Genomic DNA, 14,115 nt, shown 5'->3' on the forward strand with positions numbered 1-14,115 from the left:
TGGCTATGTAAATAAAGCTGCAATGAACATAGGGGTGCATATATTCTTTTGAATTCGTGTTTTGTGTTTCTTCGGATATATTCCCGGAAGTGGAATCACTGGGTCATAAAGCAGTTCCATTTTTAATTGTTTTTTAATCCTCACCTGAGGATATTTTTTTATTGATTTTTAGGGAGAGTGGAAGAGAGAAGGAAAGACAAAGAGAAACATCGATGTGAGAGAAACACATAGATTGGTTGCACAGCCCTGACCAGGGCCCAGGCTGGGGAGGAGCCTGCAACCAAGGTACATGCCCTTGACCGGAATTGAACCTGGAACCCTTTGGTCACAGGCAGATGCTCTATCCATTGAGCAAAACCAGCCAGGGCCATTTTTAAATTTTTTTTGGCAGTTTATTTATTTATTTTTTATTAGTTAAGGTATTACAAATGTATCCTCAACCCCCCCATTAACCCCCAACCTCCCCCCCTGCACACTCATGCCATTTTTAATTTTTTGAGGTAACTCTATACTGCATTCACAGCAGCTGCTGCACTAATCTGCATTCCCACCAACAGTGCACAAGAGTTCCTTTTTCTCCACATCCTCGCCAACACTTGTTTATTGATTTATTGATGATAGCCATTCTGACAGGTACGAGGTGATACTTCATTGTGGTTTTAATTTGCATGTCTCTGATGATTAGTGACATTGAGCATCTTTTTATATGTCTATTGGCCATCTGTATGTCCTCTTTGTAGAAGTTTCTATTCAGGTCCTTTGCCCATTTTTTAAATTAGGTTGTTTGTTTTGTTGGTGTTGAGTTGTATGAATTATTTATAAATTTGGATATTAACCCCTTATCAGATGTATCGTTGGCTAATATGTTCTCCCATTCAGTGGGTTGTCTTTTCATTTTGTTGATGGTTTCCTTTGCTGTGCAAAAACTTCTTAGTTTGATGTAATCCTATTTAATTTTTCTTTTATTTCTTTTGCCCAAGGAGCTATATCAGAAAAAATATTGCTATGAGAAATGTCTGAGATTTTACCGCCTATGTGTTTTTCTAGGATTTTTATAGTATTATGTCATTTGCACATAATAACAGTTTTACTTCTTCCTTTCCAATTTGGATGCTTTTTATTTCTTCTTTCTGATTGCTGTGGATAGGACTTTCAGTACTATCTATATATATAAAAGCCTGAGTGACCATCCAACCGTTCGACTGTCTGACCAGTAGCTATGATGCACACTGACCACCAGGGGGCAGATGATCCAACCAGTAGCTATGATGCACACTGACCACCAGGGGGAAGATGCTCAATGCAGGAGCTGCTGAGTGACAGCAACTTTGCAGAGTGCCCTCTCGCACTCCGGGACCCCTCGGGGGATGTCAGGCTGCCGGCTTCAGCCTGATCCCCGCAGGCCAGGCCGAGGGACCCCACCTGCCAGAGGGACCCTGTTCACTCTGCAGATGCCTTTTGAGCCCCAGCGCCATTCTAGGTGCAGCCACTGGGGAGGGACTGTGGGAGGTTGGCTCAAGGGCGTGTCTGGCCTGTCTCGTCCAGTCCCACCCCGCCGGCCACCTTCTAATTAATTTCCTTTCAATGTGCAGGAATCCTTGCACCAGGCCTCTAGTGTTGAATAAGAGTGGTGAAAGCAGACATCCCTGTCTTATTTCTTTTCTTAAGGGAAACGCTTGTCATTTTTGCCCATTGAGTATGATTTGGCTGTAGTTTGTCATATATGGCCTTTATGATGTTGAGGTATGTTTCTTCTATTCCCACTTTCCTGAGAGTTTTTATCATAAATGGGTGCTGGATTTTATCAAACACTTTTTCTACATCTATTGATATGATCATGTAATTTTATCATTAATTTGGTTACGTAGTGTATCACATTTATTGATTTGCAGATACTGTACCAACTTTGCATCCCAGAAATAAATTTCACTTGATCATGGTGTATCATATTTTTAATGTATTATTGGATCCAGTTTGCTCATATTTTATTGAGGATTTTAGTATTTATGTTCATCAGGGATATTGGCCTATAATTTTTTTCTTTGTAGTGTCTTTATCTGGTTTTGGAATTAAGATAATTGCATTTCTTTGATAATATTAATATTAATAATATTGATTCTCTTTTTAAAAGTGCTTATTGAACATTTATTTTTCTTTTTAAAATTACTACCTGTTCATATCTCTGACCTATTTGAAAAAATTTGCTTGTTCACCTTTACATGATTGATTTTAGGTGTTCATTATGCACATTAATCCTTGATGAAATATTATAGCTCTATCTTCTCAATTTGTCATGTGTCTTTTTCCTTTGTTTGGAACATCTTTTGTTATGATGAATTTTAATCTTTTTAACTTAAAAAATAATTTTATATTAACAGAAAAGTTTCAAAATAGTGCAAAGAATTCCTATATACTCTTCACTTAGATTCCTCAGATGTTAATGTTCTCTCTCTGTCTACTTTTGCCCCACCCCATATAAATATTACATATACATTTAATTTATTGAACCACTTAAAGGTAAAGTTGCTGGCATGATTTCTCTTTATCTACGAATACTTCATTGTACATTTCCTAAATATAAGGATATTTTCTTACATAATCACGTACTACAAAACTATTAGCTAGTGTGTAGATTCGACTTCAATCTCTTCAATAGTGTCCTTGATAGCAAAAGAAGAAAACATCTGTGATCCATGATTCTGGGTTACCTCTAGCTGTCAGGTCGCTTCAGTTTCCTTTAATCTGAAAAAGTTCCTCAGTCTTTCACTGTATTTATGACTCTGACTTTTTTGAAGAACACAGGACAGTTATTTTGTAGAAGGCCCTTCCTTTGAGCTTGTCTGTTTCCCTAATGATTAGATTCAGGCTATGCATTTTGAACAGGAATTTCACAGAAGTGATGCTGTGTTTTTCTCAATATCAGGGGGCAACATGGTGTTTATTTGTCCTGTTCCTGGTGGTTACTTTGGTCCTTTGGTTAAGGTGGTTGTGTTCGTTTCCTGTTGCTGCTGTGTCCAATGACCACAAGTTTAATGGCTTGAAACAACACAAATTTATTATCTTACAGTCCTGGAGGTCAGAAGTCTCACTTGGCTAAACTCAAGGTGTTAGCAAGTTTGGTTCCTTCTGGAGGTTCTAGAAGAAAATCTTTTTTCTTATCTTTCCCAGAGGCTGCTGCCATTCATTGGCTTCTGGACCCTCCCTCCGTTTTCAAGCCAGCAACATAACATCTTCAAGTCTTAGTGTGTGTGTGTGTCTCTCTCTCACCTCTGCACCTATCCATCACATTTCCTACTCTTATTCTCCGTCTCCTTTTTTTAAAAAAATATTTTTATTATTGATTTCAGAAAGGGACAGAAGGAAACTTCAATGATGAGAGAGAATCATTGATCGGCTGCCTCCTGCACACTCCCTACTGGGGAATCAAGCCTGCAACCCAGGCATGTGCCCTTCAGTCTGCAGGTGATGCTCTATCCACTGAGCCAAACCATCTAGGACCATCTCCTTCTTATAAGGAACCCTGTGATCACACTGGTTTTACCTGGATAAACCCGGATAATCTCCCCATCTCACGATCTTTAGTTTAAGCCCATCTGTGAAATTGTTTTTGTCAAGCAGGTAAACACATTCACAGGTTCTGGGGAATAGGTTGAGGGCGTGTTCAGGGGCCATTTTTCACTTTAGACCACAGTGTTAGGTGTTAGAAAACACTTAGCGCTTTCAGTGACATTTATAGGTGTTTTCACTGTAAAATTAATGCTTTCCTGGTTGTAATGAAAGATACTTTGAAACTAGGTAAACATACCACTTCCCTCAAACCTTCATCTATTAATTTTAACATCTATTGATGATTCTTGCCTGAATCAGTTATTACTAGGATGGTTGTTATATGGTGATTAAAAGTTTTTAACAACTTTCTTAAAGAATAAACTGCCCATATTTAAAGTATACAGTTTAATAGGTTTTGACATGTGGATACCATCGCAATTAAGGTAGCGAACATATCCATCACCCCAAAAGTTTCTTCTTGCCCCTTTGAAATCCCTCTTACCTCATTAGCCTCTCTCCCTAGGCAACCAGTGATGTGCTTTCTGTCTCTATAGATTAGCTGCATTTTCTAGAATTTATATAATTAAAGCACAGGAAGTACTTACTTTTTTTTTGGCCTGGCTTCTTTCATTTATCGTAATTATTGTGAGATTTATCCATCTTGTGAGTATTAATAGCTTTTTAATTACCGAATAATATTTCACTTTATGGACATATCATAGTTTGTTCATCCATTGACCTGTTAATGGACATTTTTTAGCTATTGCAAATAAAGGTACTATGAACATTCGTGTACAAGTCTTTGTATAGTGACCTTCTAATTCCGTCTACATAAGTTGGCATTCTACTTAAGGAAGAGCTCCTCCCCCATGCTTAGTATGATTCGTATTTTATTTAATGGATTATAATATGTTATCATCATTTTTAATCTTTTTTTAAAAAGTATATTTTTTATTTATTTCAGAGAGGAAGGGAGAGAGAGAAACATTGATCGGCTGACTCCTGCATGTTCCACACTGTGGATCGAGCCCACAATCCAGGCATGTGCCCTGACTGGGAATTGAGCCGTGACCTCCTAGTTCATAGGTCGATGCTCAACCACTGTGCCAAGCTGGCTGGGCTTTATTTTATATCTTCTAAGTTTGGAGTCATACTTAGAAAAACCTCTTACCTCAATTAAAAAATATATATATTTATATATACATTCTATATCTCTTCTTACATGTTTGTGAATTCCATGTTTAGACACTTAATTCCTCAGAGATATTTTAGAGTATGATGTTAGAAAGGGCTTGACATTTAGCTTTTGGCAAACTGGAGTGATTGTCATAATAAAATTTATTGAATAAGCCATCCTTTGATTTCTTTATTCCCTTTGTTCCCTTTATTATATATTAAATGTCCATATGTACGTAAGGCCATTTCTGGAATGTTGTTTGTATCTTATTTACTCGATTATCATCAATATCAGTAATATACTTTAAAAATTTTTGGTTACTTTATATGTTTTTATATGGTAGGGTAAGTCCTCACTCATTATTTATCTTTTAACATTTTATGGGCTATTTTCATTTATCTACTTTTTAGGTGGGCTATAGAATGAACTTAGATAAAAACAACAACCCTTGTTTGTGTTTTGTTTTTTAAATATATATATTTATTGTTGATAGTTTTACAGCTATCTCCATTCACTCCCCCCCCCCCCTTTTACCCTCCTCCAGGTTTAAGTGGTTATTGTTGACATAGAAGAAAGCTATTGCTTTTTAAAAATATTTAATTTAGTTCCTAGGTTTTTACTTGATATCCCTGGCTTCCTAAGTAGATGTTTATATCATCTAGAAATAATGACGATTCCTGATATTTTTGCCTGTTTGGAGTGACTCAGTGGGAAAGGTGTTACCCTGGGAGTGCAGGGCGTTTACAGGGCTTTGCTGTGGAAGCTCTGGTGGTGCCTTGGGTTCTGGTCTTCATGTCCTTGCTGGGAGCCTGCTGAGGGTGGAATCCTTACCAACTGCAGCTTTGGCGCAAAGTCAGAATCAGTGCTCTGTTCCCACTCGGAGCGGGGTAGGGCGCTGGCTGGGTTCCCGGTGTCCTACAGACACCCTCCTGATCCAGGCATGTCTGCTTCAGTTTCAGTCCCTGCTGGTTTGAGCTTGGGATTTCTAGGGCTCTGTTTGGAAAGTTTGCACAATTTCTTCTCTGTTTTGTGTGGCTTCCGACTTTTGTCTAGCTAGCCCCATCTACTTTTTCTATCACAGAAATTTCTACACATCTCCAGCTTCCTAATTGGGCACTTCCCTATTTTCTGTTGCTGCTATGGATTGTTTGTTACTTTAGTGGGGCCTGGGGACGGATGAGGGAGAAAGGAGAGACTTTAGTTTGCCATCATTAAGAGATGGAGGTAGGGAGAAAGACTTCAGATTATAAAAATACATATTATAGAATATTTAGAAAACAGAAATGTGCTAAGAAGAGAATCATTTCCAACATTTTGATGCACATCCATCGAGTCATTGGTTTTCCCATCGGAGTTTTTGCATTGCACAGTTACTTTCTCAGGTTTCACTCTCACTTAACATATTTTCAGTTGAGTTGTGATGCCTCTTTAGTTGACTTGATGGCTTGACAGGAGGGACATTTATTTTTACTTTTATTTTTTAAATATATTTTTATTGATTGCTGAGAGGAGGGGAGAGGAAGAGAGATAGAAACATCAATGATGAGAGAGAATCATTAACTGCCTCCTGCACACCCCACACTGGGGATCGAGCCCGCAATCCCGGCATGTGCCCTGACCAGGGATCAAACTGATGATGATAGGAGGGACATTTGAACATGTCAAGGTTGGATCCTGGTTAGACAGAGCTGGGGTGTCCGAGTGAGGGCTGTAGGAAGTGAGGAGGCACCTGTGGGCTTGTAGAACGAGGCTGGACCTAGGGTGGGGTTTCATTCTTGCCTTCCCAATCCACAACCACTGCAGTGAGTTTGACTTTAGGTTTAGGTAAACATGGCTGAAAGCACTGCTGGCAGTTTCCATATCCCTCCCTGAGGTTCCTCTGATACATTTCCAGCTGCTTCCTCAGATGACAACATGCTTATTTTTGAATAGCTAACAGACTCCATTTATTCACTGCCTCCAGTGAAGAAATTTACATGGTCTAAACACATAGGTTTTATTTTTTAAAATCCTTTTCTCTAATTGCTACATTTTCTCTTAAATTTATTTTTATTATTTTTTAAATATATTTTATTGATTTTTTACAGAGAGGAAGGGAGAGGGATAGAGAGTTAGAAACATCGATCAGCTGCCTCCTGCACACTCCCCACTGGGGATGCCTACTGGGGATGTGCCCGCAACCAAGGTACATGCCCTTGACCAGAATCGAACCTGGGACCCTTGAGTCCACCACTGAGCCAAACGGTTAGGGCAACACATTGGGATTTTTTGTTTGTTTGTTTGTTTTGCTTATGTGGCCTGGCCTTGAAAAATTCTATTGTGTCTTCTTTAATTCCTTTAGTTTGTGAAGCATTTGACCATCTCAAAGCACATGATCTCATTTGATCTTCCCAGTGATCCCTATTTTAAAGTTTAGTAAATTAACACTAAGAGAGATTGAGTTAATAGCTCAAAAAGTCATGTAGCTTGGGCATGGCAGAATGGAGACTCAAACCCAAGTCTGGGGTTAACGCCTTCTTGAATTGCAAGGAAATGGACTGACAAAAAGTTAGATGTGGTCCTTGTCCTGCAATAAGAGAAGCTGTGCAATTGAATGATTTAAGAATACAGATTTTAGTCTGTCTCAGAATACGGATTTTGATCCCCAGTTTCCTGCCCTATAAAATAAAGGTAATAATGATGCTTATTTCAATAGGATTGTTATAAGAATTAAACAGGGGCCCTGGTCAGTTGCTCAGTGGTTAGAGCATTGGCCAGTGCACCAAAGGATCAAGAGTTTGATTCCTGGTCAAGGGCATGTACCTGGGGTACAGGTGTTATTTTGTTTTGTTTTTTTTTGTTTTTTTGTTTTTTAATTGCTTTATTGCTTAAAGTATTACAAAGGGTATTACATATGTGTCCTTCCCCCCCCTCCCCCCGCCCTTGACAATCCCCTGGCCTCCCCTACCCCCCAGTGTCTTATGTCCATTGGTTATGCTTATATGCATGCATACAAGTCCTTCGGTTGATCTCTTACCCCCCTCCCCCCTGCCCCCCAACCCTCCCTGGCCTTCCCGCTGCAGTTTGACAATCAGTTTGAGGCAGCTCTGCCTCTGTATCTATTATTGTTCATAAGTTTATAATCGTCTTTATTATCCATGAATGAGTGAGATCATGTGGTATTTTTCCTTCATTGACTGGCTTATTTCACTTAGCGTAATGCTCTCCAGTTCCATCCATGCAGTTGCAAATGGTAAGAGTTCCTTCTTTTTTACAGCAGCATAGTATTCCATCGTGTAGATGTACCACAGTTTTCTAATTTTTTTGTTTTTTTAAGGCCACCAAAAATTTTGGTTGCCTCCCCCCAAAAAAATTGGGAGAGAGAGAGATTTTTATTTTGTTTTTTAAATCTTTATTGAGATTATTACAGATGTCCCTCTTTTTTCCCCCATTGCCTCCCTCCACCCGGTTCCCCCCTGCCCCAGGCCTTCGCCTCCCTATTGTCTGTGTCCATAGGTAATACATATATGCATATAAGACCTTTCTTTAATCTCTTTCCCCCTTACCCCCTTCTTTCTGAGAATCATCAGTCTGTTCCATTTCCATGCCTCTGGTTCTATTTTATTCACTAGTTTATTCTGTTCATTAGATTTCTTATTCATTTATTTTGATTTTTAGATTCAATTGTTGATGGGTATGTCTTTGTTGCCATTTTGTTGTTCATATTTTTGATCTTTTTCTTCTTCCTCTTCTTAAAGATTACCCTTCACCATTTCATATAATACTGGTTTGGTAGTGATGAACTCCTTTAGCTTTTTCTTGTCTGTGAAGCTCTTTATATGACCTTCAATTCTAAATGATAGCTTTGCTGGATGGTTGTAGGTCCTTGCTATTCATCACTTTGAATATTTCTTGCCACTCCCTTCTGGCCTGCATAGTTTCTGTTGAGAAATCAGCTGACAGTCATATGGGCATTCCCTTGTAGGTAACTAACTGCTTTTCTCTTGCTGCTTTTAAGATTCTTTCTTTGTCTTTAGCCCTTGACATTTTAATTATGATGTGTCCTGGTGTGGTCCTCTTTGGGTTCCTCTTGTTTGGGACTCTCTGTGCTTCCTGGACTTGCAAGTCTATTTCTTTCACCAGGTAGGAAATAGGTTTTCTTTTTTTTGGGTGGTGGGGGGGGGGGAGACTCCAATTTGTTTATTTTTAAACAAAATCTCCAAAACAACAAATGTTGTCAATTGCTTTTTTTCCAGCGAAGGACAAAACAAACTTATTGTTGGAATGCAGCGCTACTGGGAGAAGTGCATTTCTGCATCTAGCTGCTGCTCAGTATGTTCCACATTTTTTTCCCCCAGCATTTAAAATCTTTTTTTTCTTTCTTTATTGATTAAGGTATTACATATGTGTCCTTATCCCCCCCCCCACCCCCACACACACACTCATGCCCTCACTCCCCTGGTGTCTGTGTCCTTATATGCATGCATGCAAGTCCTTTGGTTGATCTCCAAATAGGTTTTCAATATCTTGCTCTCTCTCTTCTTCTGGCACCCCCATAATGGGAATGTGCATTCTTTTTTCTTTTTCCTCTTCTGGTTGGGTATTTTTTGCTTCCTCATATTTCAAGTTGTTGATTTGATTCTTAGAATCCTCAACTCTACTGTTGAATCCGTGTATATTATTCTTTATTTCACTCAGTGTATGCTTAATTTCTGACTGGTCCTTTTCCATGTGTTTGACATTCTCACTACTAAAATCCTTGAAAGTCTCACAAACCCTTGGAGGTTTCTAGAAGATTTTTTTAAAATTGAAACTGAATGTTATAATTTATTCCATCTTCGTGATTACATATATTATAGGGCAGGGTGGGCAAACAACACAAATAAAGCAAATTCCTTTCTCCCCTAACCAGATACAGTGTTTTAGCATTTTCATGATATACAGGTTGACTTAATTCATTGACTTAGGTTGAAAGCTGGCCACAGCAGCAAGTCTTTGCAATTTAGATCTTCCTCCATAGCATACTCCAAGGATCATAATGACTGAGTTAACTATGAACTCTGAAATGGTGTTCGCTCTAACATTCTTGAGGCTTTCACATCTTAATCTGAGATCTGACACCTCTTGTTAAGGCTGGGGACTATTAAAAGCTTCCTGTTGGCTAACCCAGTCCACCATTTAGCATCTTAACAGTTAAGTTACTATAAAAAAATAAAACTGCTCCCAAGCATTGATTGAAACAGTCGTGCTGAGATCCTTTTTCAGAGCATTAGCTCCCTGAGAGAAGAGAGGTCCTAACTAGTTGCTTCCATGAACAATGACTCCAGTATAGTATATCTAATGTCCTTTGAGGCATAACTCAAGAGGTCAGACAACCATGATTATCCTGACAAGTTTATCAGTCTTTAGATACAAGATATATTTAAAGCTGATCCTAGATGAAGTATTGCAACTATAATCCCAAGAAATCATCCAGTTTTAGCACAGCGAGTTCCTGCAAGATGTTAGAGCAAGTGAGGAAATCATCCCAAAGTAAAAAGTGATGATCTTTTGTAAGTGAGAGGAAAACATCTAGGAGGAAAATAAGTCCTCATTAAATTGATGGCTATCTTCACAGCCTTAATTGACAAAATCCAGAGGGCTCACATTTCCTGATTGGAGGAGTCTATTTTTTTTAAGGTCAAAAAGAGCTTTCAGGCTTATCTCTGCCATGGCCCATGAACTCCAGTCCTTCAATGGGAATCTCTTTCTCCTTTATTGCTTTCTGAACACTCTGCTGATAGCACTTGAAGAGGTCGGTGCACAGGTCTCTGGAGCTGTCCCCCTTGAGGAACTTCTCGGCAAACTAGTAATTAAAGCACTGAACATACTTGTGCTTCATGTTGGTGCATCCTTCCCCTATGCCAGGGGTCCTCAAACTACGGCCCGCGGGCCACATGCAAATACAAATATTGTATTTGTTCCCGTTTTGTTTTTTTACTTCAAAATAAGATATGTGCAGTGTGCATAGGAATTTGTTCATAGTTTTTTTTTAAACTATAGTCCGGCCCTCCAACGGTCTGAGGGACAGTGAACTGGCCCCCTGTTTAAAAAGTTTGAGGACCCCTGCCCTATGCTGTTTATGACGGCAGCCTAGAAGATTCTTGAGTAACCTTATAACTGTGGTTTTGAACTCTATGTCCAGTAGTTTGCTTTCTTCCATTTCTTTCACTTGTGACATGTTTCTTTGTCTCTGCATTTTGGCTGCTTCCCTGTGTTTGTTTCTATGTATTGGGTAGAATTGCTATGTCTCCTTGAGTTGGTAGAGTGGCCTTGTGTAGTAGGTGTTCTATAGGGCCCAGTGGCTCAGCCTCCCCAGTCACCTGAACTGGGAACTTTAGGTGTACCCCTTTGTGGGCTGTGAGCACAGTCTTGTTGTAGTTGAGAATTGATTGCTGTTGGTGTCACTGGGAGGAATTGACCTCCAGGCCAATTTTCTATGGGAGAGCTGCTATGCAGGAGACACCCCTGTGGAGCAGGACTTGCTTCAGTGGGGGCTTTGGTGCTCACTGAGTCTGCCCCTTGAGTGTGTTGCTTATGGATATGTAGAGTTGTAATTTGGTATGGTCTGACACTGACCACTGGGTACACTGGCTCTTGGGTCTCAGGGAGGTGCAGAGTCAGCCACTGCCTGGGGCCACCCAGCAGGAGCTACAGAGAGATCTGCAGATTCCTCCTCTTTGTATCAGGTTTGGAAGTGCCCGGACGAGGCCCAGCTATGAAGCAAAACAGGCTGGTGCTGGTGCTAGTGCCAGGTCTTGGGCCTTTTATTGATAGGTTTGGGGCTCCCTGGCCCAGCTGAAGCTTGTTTGAGATTTTCAGGCTATTCAGATGCAAAAGCCACTGCGGTCAGCTTGGGTGGGATTGTAAATTGAATGAGGCTGAGTATTAGGGAATCACCAGGATGGAGCAAACAGAAATGGCTGCCAGTCAGCCCTGTGACTGGGGAGGTCCCAGCATAGGAACAATGATCCCTACTAGTACCACCGTCTGGGAGAAAGCCACTCCCAATTTCCTGCCCTGATGCCAGACAGCTGTGTCCCCCAGAGCCTTGTCCTAATGCTGGAGCTCAGAGGAAGCAGGACCTTGTAAGTTCAGTTTGTGGTGCTGGTCATTTAAGAGGGACAGTGGGTCTCCAGCAGCCTCTGTGTCACTGAGACCCAATCTGCACTGGTTTTCACAGTTTGTAGTTCTTACTGCCCCCTATAGGGACTTCTTTCCCCAGCTCTGGGACCCTGGGCTGGGGGTCTGGTGTGGGGCTGGGAACCCTTGCTCCTCCAGGCAGCCTCCACAGAGAAGATCTCCCTCCTGATTAAAAAAAGTGGCACAGGTGGGTGCTGGACCAGCCAGTTCAGCGCCTCCACACCTCCTACCAGTCTCAGTGTGTTTTCTTCTTTACTTCTCTAATTGTAGGGCTTCCATTCAGCTAGCTTTCTGGCGGTTCTGGATGATGGATGTTCTGTATTTTAGTTGTAACTTTGATGTGGTTGTGGGAGGCGGTGCGTACACCGTCATCTTTGCAGAACTCTGGGTTACAGGTTTGATCCCTGGCCCTAGTTGGGGCACATGTGGGAGGCAACCAATCAATGTGTCTCACATTTATCTCTCTCTCTCTCTCTCTCTCTCTCTCTCTCTCTCTCTCTCTCCCCCCCCTCCTCCCGACCCTCCCTCCCATCCACTCTCTGGAAAAATATCCTAATACCCTCTGGACAAGATAAATACATTTTTTAAAAAGCAATTAAACAAGGTATTTCATGTAAAATACTTGATATGCTGTTTGGAATGCAGGAAGTATTCAGTGTATATTAGACCTAATTGCTAGCATCAATTAATAATAATTAGTTCATATTTGTGGATGAGGGGAGTTTGATCTATTTGGTTTTATGTCTGTGGGTGAAAGAGGTAGGAAAGTGAATAAGAAAGAAAGATTAAGGTTAGGAGCATAGTAAGGTAAGTGAAGTCCGCAGTCTTTATCCCAAGTCTATTGTTGCCATACAGCATTTGGTAAATAATAGATTTGGATAGTATTGTTGGTTGAGGTTTATGCTCTTTCTTTGTGGGTGGAGGCAGTGATAAGGAGAACTTCTCTTCCTAGAGTCTTATTTTCTTCAGCTGTAAAACCTGGAAATCATTCCTGTCTGACTGTGTTTTGGAACATGCTGTGGTCCTTTAACGCAACATGCGACATACTTATGCATCATATGCCCAGGGGTCAAACAAATGCAGCCTTAGTATGAAATGCAAAGTCAGTGGCCTCCTCTCCACTCGTGGGGCTCTGTACTTTCAAAAGGCATCAATGCCAATTTGCATTTTTAAACTCAGAATTGGGGGCTTTAAAATGAAATGCATACCATGGAGTCTTCTCTGGCCTCCTCTCCCTTTGCCCTTTCCTAACAGTCATTCTCTCGGCTCCCTTCTGCTGTGTTCCGTGGTTGCATGTGCATGTACCCTGCTTTCTTCTTGTAGCCAGCTCCTCCTCTGGGCAGGAACCACGATTGCTCTTGGGTCTTTTGTAATTTCTGTGGCAGCATTTCTCAAATGGTGTTACAGTCACTTGGGGGGACTGTAAAAAAAATGGCTATTTCCCCTCCCCAGGTTCAGAATCAGCAGGTCTGGGTGGGACGTAGAGGGTCTGCATGTTTACCAAGCTGATTCTGGTCCTTGGAGCCCACATCTGGAGAAATTGTGTATAACAGACATAGTGATGGCATGGCCCTGAAAGGCGGCACAGAACCAGATGTGGGCATGCTCTGAGGCAGCACTTGCAGTTCTGATGGAGGCTTTGGAGGTTGTGGGCACTCTTTCCTTCCCCTTTGCTTCTGCACCTTCTGCCCGGAGGCCCGTGGAAAAGGAGCCCGGAAACAAGTGTTCAGAGGCCTCTGCAGCAGGGGGCTCAGGCTTTAAGGCTGGCCATGAAGGAGGGGTTCACGGGATTTGATTGCGTGAATGAAACCAGCCTCGAGCATTAGAGCTGACGGGCAGCCCACTTAGACTTCCTCCTTTTCTGAACCCACACCCCACCTGCTTTGGACTGCCCGCTGGCGTGCTCACGACAAGTCTGTTTTTATTATTCTTTGGCTCATACATCTGCTGGATGTGGCACAGATGTGCTCACTGCTGGATCTGCTGAATTTTTTGTCTTAAAAAACATACTTAAGTGGCATTTTGGTTAAAGTACAAATCCCTTGATTAAAACTTAAGTACTATTTACTTCTTTATAACTTGAGCATTATTAAACCTTACGTTCTGGGTCTTAGGAGGTTTGCTGGGTGCTTGGATCTGCTCACCCCTTCTTGTTCATCGCCTGCCTCACCCAGGACTCCAAGACTAGGTCCATTTCCAAGGCTGAGCCTCTCTTATTCCTTCCAGTA

At 41.1% G+C, this 14,115-nt stretch overlaps 1 protein-coding gene across 1 annotated transcript in view; it reads left to right on the forward strand.

Annotated features, from left to right (window-relative positions):
* Window positions 1–14,115, forward strand: part of PSTPIP2 (proline-serine-threonine phosphatase interacting protein 2) — a 64,358-nt gene that overhangs the window by 13,782 nt on the left and 36,461 nt on the right. The window lies entirely within an intron of this gene.

The sequence above is a fragment of the Myotis lucifugus genome, unplaced genomic scaffold (assembly GCF_000147115.1).
Source record: "Myotis lucifugus unplaced genomic scaffold, Myoluc2.0 scaffold_16, whole genome shotgun sequence".
Taxonomy (NCBI): Eukaryota; Metazoa; Chordata; class Mammalia; order Chiroptera; family Vespertilionidae; genus Myotis; species Myotis lucifugus.